The sequence below is a fragment of the Hippopotamus amphibius genome, chromosome 4 (genome assembly GCF_030028045.1).
Source record: "Hippopotamus amphibius kiboko isolate mHipAmp2 chromosome 4, mHipAmp2.hap2, whole genome shotgun sequence".
In the NCBI taxonomy this organism is placed as follows: Eukaryota; Metazoa; Chordata; class Mammalia; order Artiodactyla; family Hippopotamidae; genus Hippopotamus; species Hippopotamus amphibius.
In genome coordinates this window covers 144,682,653-144,690,450 of record NC_080189.1, presented here as the reverse complement: position 1 = coordinate 144,690,450, position 7,798 = coordinate 144,682,653, and positions in this window count along the sequence as shown.

Below are 7,798 nucleotides of genomic sequence, written 5' to 3'. Positions count from 1 at the left end.
TTACATTCCCACCAACAGTGCAAGAGGGTTCCCTTTTCTCCACACCCTCTCCAGCATTTATTGTTTCTAGATTTTGGCCATTCTGACTGGTGTGAGGTGATATCTCACTGTGGTTTTGATTTTCATTTCTCTAATGATTAGTGATGTTGAGCATCTTTTCATGTGTTTGTTGGCCATCTGTATGTCTTCCTTGGAGAAATGTCTATTTAGGTCTTCCACCCATTTTTGGATTGGGTTGTTTGTTTTTTTGATATTGAGCTGCATGACCTGCTTGTGTATTTTGGAGATTAATCCTTTGTCAGTTGTTTCATTTACAAATATTTTCTCCCATTCTGAGGGTTGTCTTTTTGTCTTGTTTATGGTTTCCTTTGCTGTGCAAAAGCTTTTAAGTTTCATTAGGTCCCATTTGTTTATTTTTGGTTTTATTTCCATTATGCTGGGAGGTGGGTCAAGAAGGATCTTGCTATGGTTTATGTCATAGAGTGTTCTGCCTATGTTTTCCTCTAAGAGTTTTATAGTGTCCGGTCTTACATTTAGGTCTGTAATCCATTTTGAGTTTATTTTTGTGTATGGTGTTAGGTAGTGTTCTAGTTTCATTCTTTTACATGTAGCTGTCCAGTTTCCCCAGCACAACTTATTGAAGAGGCTCTCTTTTCTCCATTGTATGTTCTTGCCTCCTTTGTCATATATTAAGTGACCATATGTGTGTGGGTTTATCTCTGGACTTTCTATCCTATACCATTGATCTATATTTCTGTTTCTGTGCCAGTACCATACTGTCTTGATTACTGTAGCTTTGTAGCATAGTCTGAAATCAGGGAGCCTGATTCCTCCGGCTCTGTTTTTCTCTCTCAAGATTGCTTTGGCTATTCAGGGTCTTTTGCGTTTCCACACAAATTGTAAAATTTTTTATTCTAATTCTATGAAGAATGCCTTTGGTAATTTGATAGGGATTACACTGAATCTGTAGATTACTTTTGGATAGTATAGTCATTTTCACAATATTGATTCTTCCTATCCAAGAAGGTGGTATATTTCTCCAACTGTTCATGTCATCTTTGATTTCTTTCATCAGTGTCTTAGAGTTTTCTGAATACAAGTCTTCTGTGTCCTTAGGTAGGTTTATTCCTAGGTATTTTATTCTTTTTGTTGCAATGATAAAGGGGATTGTTTCCTTAATTTCTCTTTCTGATTTTTTGTTGTTAGTGTATAGGAATGCAAGAGATTTCTGTGTGTTAATTTTATATCTTGCAAATTTTCCAAATTCATTGATTAGTTCTAGTAGTCTTCTGGTGGCATCTTTAGGATTTTCTATGTATAGTATCATGTCATCTGCGAACGGTGACAGTTTTCCTTCTTTTCCAATTTGGATTCCTTTTATTTTTTTTCCTTCTCTGATTGCCGTGGCTAGGACTTCCAAAACTATGTTGAATATGAGTGGTGAGAGTGGACATCCTTGTCTTGTTCCTGACCTTAGTGGAAATGCTTTCAGTTTTTCACCACTGAGAATAATGTTTGCTGTGGGTTTATCATATATGGCCTTTATTATGTTGAGATAGTTTCCCTCTATGCCCATTTTCTGGAGAGTTTTTATCATAAATGGGTGTTGAATTTTGTCAAAAGATTTTTCTGCATCTATGGAAATGATCATATGGTTTTTATCCTTCAATTTGTTGATATGGTATATCACATTGATTGATTTGTATATATTGAAGAATCCTTGCATTCCAGGGATAAACCCCACTTGATCATGGTGTATGATCCTTTTAATGTGTTGTTGGATTCTGTTTGCTAGTATTTTGTTGAGGATTTTTGCATCTATGTTCATCAATGATATTGGTCTGTAATTTTCTTTTTTTGTGATATCTTTGTCTGGTTTTGGTATCAGCATGATGGTGACCTCGTAGAAGGAGTTTGGGAGTGTTCCTCCCTCTGCAATGTTTTGGAAGAGTTTGAGAAGAATAGGTGTTAGCTCTTCTCTAAATGTTTGATAGAATTCACCTGTGAAGCCATCTGGTCCTGGACTTTTGTTTGTTGGAAGATTTTTTTATTACAGTTTCAATTTCATTACTTGTGATGTCTGTTTATATTTTCTAATTCTTCCTGATTCAGTCTTGGAAAATTGTACCTTCCCAGGAATTTGTCCATTTTATATTGTGAATTATACAACACAACTAACTGCCTCAAAATTTAAGGTCTTAAATAACAGCCATTTATTGTCCCACTTTTCTGTGGGCTGCTGTGCTCATTTGGGTGGTTTTTCCACTGGTCTATTTTGAAGGCTTTCATGCAGCTGAAGCCAAGTGGCAGCTAGGAGTGGAGTCATCTGGAGACTCGACTAAGACACGGACACAACCAGACCTCACCCCCTCTCCGTATCATCCTAGAGCCTCCTCACATGGATTCCCCAAGTGCCCTCTCAAGCAGGGTAGTGAATTTACTTTTATGTCAGCCCACGGCTCCCAACAGTAAATGTTGCCAGAAGAGGAAGAGGAAGTTGTGCAACCTCTTAAGTCTAATCCAATCACCACCAACCCCACCCCCCCCCCACACACACACACACACACATACACACACACAAACTGTTGGTTACTGCAAAATATAGGTCAGGTCACAGGCAATGAAAAAGGGGCTACACAGGGCATCAATTCCAAAGTGTGGTCTATTGGGGTCCGTCTTTGAGACATGGTACCCCATCATATATTTAAAAGCAAATTAGATCTTATAAAACAAATAGATGAGAGAGTAGATTTGATAGAAATAAAAGTGACTTTTTAAAGAAAAGTAACAGTAATGCTACATTAGACACTAAGCCCACTTAAGTCACTTTCTTGTGAGTTAGAAGCTCATTATCTCTTAACAGAGAGGCTATAGGAAAAAGGTAAAATAATATCAAGTGTGGAAGGTCACTCACTGTGAGTTAAAGCTCAAAATTAAATGAAGATCTCTTAGTTTATGATGTAGGTCTTAGACCTCTTTAAAAGGAAACAGAAATGTTCAGTCCAAATGTTTATTCCAAATATACAAAAATTAGATTTATTTTTACCCTTCAAATAATCTACTTTATTCAGATTTTACCAGTTACATGCACTCGTTTGCGCATGTGTGTGTGTGTGTGTGTGTGTGTGTATTTTTAGTTCTATTCAGTTTTATCACACGTGTGGATTCATGTGAGCAACACCACAATCAGGTACAGAGCAGTTCCATCACAAGAATCCCTTCTGCTACCTAAAAGGCCCCCAAATTAGATTTTTAGGCAATTTTAAGAGTTTTTTTGTATAAAATTAGATTCTACCTTTAGCATAACCTAAAAATATTTTTAAGCCATCCAGAAGCTTCTAAGAATTTAGTGAACTTTAAAACAAAGTAAAACAAAAATACTCTTTTAAGCCTTGTCTAGGAAACTTCCAAAAAGAAAACAGTAGAGAGAAACACCCCCTGTATTTGACATTCAGATCAGTCACTAAGAAGATAAAAGGACTGCTGTGTCAGGGGATGAACATTCACATTTCTTCCAAGGAGAGAAGACAATTGATTAGTACATCCCTGGGCATTCTTACTCCCAGTTCTTTATAAACAGTATTCTTACTTTTTCTTCGGTAGGTAAAGGGCATATTTCCTACAAAGGAACGCATAGATTCTTTGACCGGTCAGCCTTTTGGGAAGTACAGTTGATTTACGATGTTGTGTTAGTTTCAGGAGTACAGCACAATGATTCAGTTATGTGTGTGTGTGTGTATGTGTGGGTGTGTATTCTTTTTCTGATTCTTTTCCGTTATAGGTTATTACAAAATATTGAGTATAGTTCCCTGTGGTATACAGTAAGGTCCTTGTTGATTATCTTTTATATATAGTGGTATGTATATGTTAATCCCAACCTCCTAATGTATCCCTCCCCTACTTTCCCCTTTGGTAATCAGAAGTTTGTTTTCCATGTCTGTGAGTCTCTTTCTGTTTTGTAAATAAGTTCATTTGTATCTTTTCAAAAACAAACAAATGGGACCTAATTAAACTTAAAAGCTTTTGCCCAGCAAAGGAAACCATATATGAAATGAAAAGACAACCTACAGAATAGGAGAAAATATTTGCAAATGATGTGATGACTGACACGGGATTAGTTTCCAAAGTATACAAACAGCTCACACAACTCAATATCAAAAAAACAAACACCCCAATCAGAAAATGGGCAGAAGATCTAGGTAGACGTTTCACCAAAGAAGACATACAGATGGCCAACAAACACATGAAAAAATACTCAACATCGCTAATTATTAGAGAAATGCAAATCAAACCTACAGTGAGGTATCACCTCACTCTGGGAAGAATGGCCATCTTTAAAAAGTCTACAAGTAACAAATGCTAGAGAGAGTGTGGAGAAATGGGAACCCTCCTACACTGTTGGGGGAAATGTAAATTGGTGCAGCCACTAGGGAGTGCAGTATGGAGGTTCCTTAAAAAACTAAAAACAGAACTACCATGTGATCCAGCAATCCTGCTCCTAGGTATATATCTGGAGAAAACCATACTTTGGGAAGATATGGGCACCCCAATGTTCATTGCAGCACTATTTACAATAGCCCAAACATGGAAGCAACCTAAATACCTATCAATAGATAAATGGACAAAGAAGATGTGGTGTATATATACATAAACTATGGACTATTACTCAGCCATAAAAAAAGAATAATGCCATTTGCAGCAACATGAATGGACCTAGAGATTATCATACTGAGTGAAGTAAGTCAGAGAAAGACAAATATCATAAGATATCACTTATATGTGAAAACTTAAAAAAAAAAGGAAAAGTAAGATTCTTGAGAGGAGAAATTCAACCTATTCACAACATCCTCATATTATGGTTGACCTGGAAGGTTTAAAACAAAGTGGGGTGGGCAGCTCCCAGCACTGAAGATAGCAGGGCCTACGAATGTCTTCATGGCTCTGGTCTGTGATTTGAAATTGGACAACACTTCCTTCTAGATGCTCACTGAACTGTGAGCTACATGAGGGCTTGGTCCATGTCTCCTCCCTGTGGTATCCACCCGCCCTCCATCCACCAACCCCTTGCTTCCTAGCACAACATTTGGCACCAAATTTATTATTAAATATTTGTGAAATTCATTAATTTTTGTGTTAACAAGTCAGTCAGAAGCGCATTTGTTTCTCTCCAGCTATGCAGTTGCTCACTCTCATTTCCCAAGAGTCTTAGATATATAAGGTTGATTATACAGTAAAAAAGAAAGGGGGGGGGGATTTTTTCCCTAGATCTTAGAATTTATACATCTAAATAGATGGCATAAATTAGACATTGCCTTGGGATACAGGAGCTAGACATATGTGTAGCGATGAGGATGCCATAGCTCAAAATATTTCTTAAAATTCAGAGTGCATTAGCTGCAAAAGAAAATCAGTCATGATGCCTTCTCTGTTTATTTGCCCGCTCCATGTGGCTTTCTTCCCTCACCCAATCTTAAATTCAAGAATTTGAAATTATAAAAACAATAACGGTGATAGTAATAACTGCTAATGTGCTTTGACTACTTATGATGTGTCAAGCACTTTCTAAATGCTTTACGTATTTAATCCTCACAACAATTTTGTGGGTTATCCCTGTTTTACAGATGAGGAAACTGAGGCACAGAGAGGTTAACTAACTTGCCAGAGTCACCCAGCAGAACTGGGTGTTTTCGAGTAGACCACTGCTTACTAGAAGAGACCTGATGGGAGCCAGGAGCACTTCCCTCCTCGCCCTGATTTTACCTCCAACTCACCAGTGGCGTTCTGCAGCATTCCACATTGCTGTTACAGTTTGTTTTTGGAGCAGAATACTAGTATACTGGAAAGGATCAGAGCTTTCTTTTAGGAAGAAAGAATGGCTGTGGAGCCTGAGTGCTTAACTGTGGGCACAGGGCCGGATAAGAGCACTGAAGAGATACTTCAGGAGGGGAGGTCTCCAGGAGTGAGACAAAGGGTACGAAAACGCAGATGAGAGAGCACAGGCAACCTTAACTGTCTTCACAATTTCACCTGGGAGCAGGATCAGTGAGCAGCCCCACCGGACACCCCAGCCAGGATGAAATTCAGGTGCACACTGTGGCCTGGGCCGGGGGGGTGGAAGTTCTCAGAGCCACATGTTGGAATCCGCTGGCGAGTGATCAAACACCTAATAACAAGTTGGAACTGTGGGCCCATCTTTCAATTTATTTGGGTCGCCATAGAGTTCTGGCGCTGGGTTGGTCTTTTCCTTTTTAACTCCCGGGCGAATCAAATGTGCAGCTGAGGCTGAAAACCACAGCTTCAGGGGTACAAACATTCTCTTGTAGCAGATATACCAACTTCTATCTTTAAAAGCAACAGCTTCTGAGGTAATTTTTAAAGGTAGGGACATGACGCCTGGAGCTCCACACACAATAAGAGATTGTTCGTTTTGTTGGTAATTATCTGAGAACATCAATCCTTTACTTAATCTTGAATTTGTTCAGGGGCAATGCAAGGCCATCAGTAAACACAGCTGCTGCTGCTGGTAAAAGCTATAAAATTAAGCCTCAAGGCAAAGTTGTCAATTTTCTCCAACTGAAAATCTCCTCAGCTTTTGGGGGGCTGGGAGTGGGTGGGGGGGGCAGGGGAAGGCTCATCTATGGCCAAATACATGCTTTCTCTTTGAAAATTACATTTTCTTTCTTGCTCTGAATTTTTCATGAGAAAAAGACATCCTTTTGGGGGGCATACTTTTGGAAATATGCTTTTCTCGATTATTTTTTTCCAGCAAAGCTCCCTTCTTCTTCATCTACCTATTTTGACAGTAATTCTGAGTTACTGTACTGGGAGTTAATTGAAGATGACTCTTGCAGGAGTCACCTGTGAAATAGTTTTGTAAAGAAGATAATCTTGGGACTTCCCTGGTGGCATAGTGGTTAAGAAACTGCCTGCCAATGCAGAGGACACAGGTTTGAGCCCTGGTCTGGGAGGATCCCACGTGCCTCAGAGCAACTAAGCCCGTGAGCCACAATTACTGAGTCTGTGTGCCACAACTACTGAAGCCTGTGCACCTAGAGCCCAAGCTCCGCAACAAGAGAGCCACCACAAAGAGAAGCTTGTACAGCAACGAAGACCCAATGCAGCCAATAAGTTAATTAATTAATTAATTTTTAAAAAGGGGAGATAATCTTTTCTGCTCACACAGAGCCTTTAAAGACAGAAAATAAATGCCAGTTGTTCATGCCACTTCCCTTCTTACCAGGATATCATACTGATCATCAAATCATAATTGAAGTCAACTATTTCCTGCCGCAAATGAAAAACAAAAGGCTATTTCCACATATTACTGCAAAACCTCACTAATTTAGAATACTGCAGAGAGAGCTTGGGAGAAAATATGCTAAGGGTTAGATTAGGGAAGTTTGGACCATTAAAAATCTGAATTACATGCCACTTTTAAAGGAATACTATTACATTATTCATGTGCAAAATAAAAACATTTTAAAACAAAGTCAAGAGTTAAGGTTTATTTTTGAATGTGTACTTCATAAGTCTGCACCTCCCTCTCATTCATTTACTTAATCAAACATTCAACCCATAGGTTTTAAGTGTCTACTAGATGCCAAGCACTGTTCCAGATGCTGCAAATATAGCCATACACAAGACAAAGTCCCTGGACCTATGGGTCATGTTCCAGTGGTGAGACCTTGAGCAGATAGTCAAATACATGATACAATTCCATGTAATACTGAAGAAAATAAAGCAGGTGTGAGGATAGGCACAGTGGAATGGACTGGATGCTCAGAGAGGGACTTGTCAG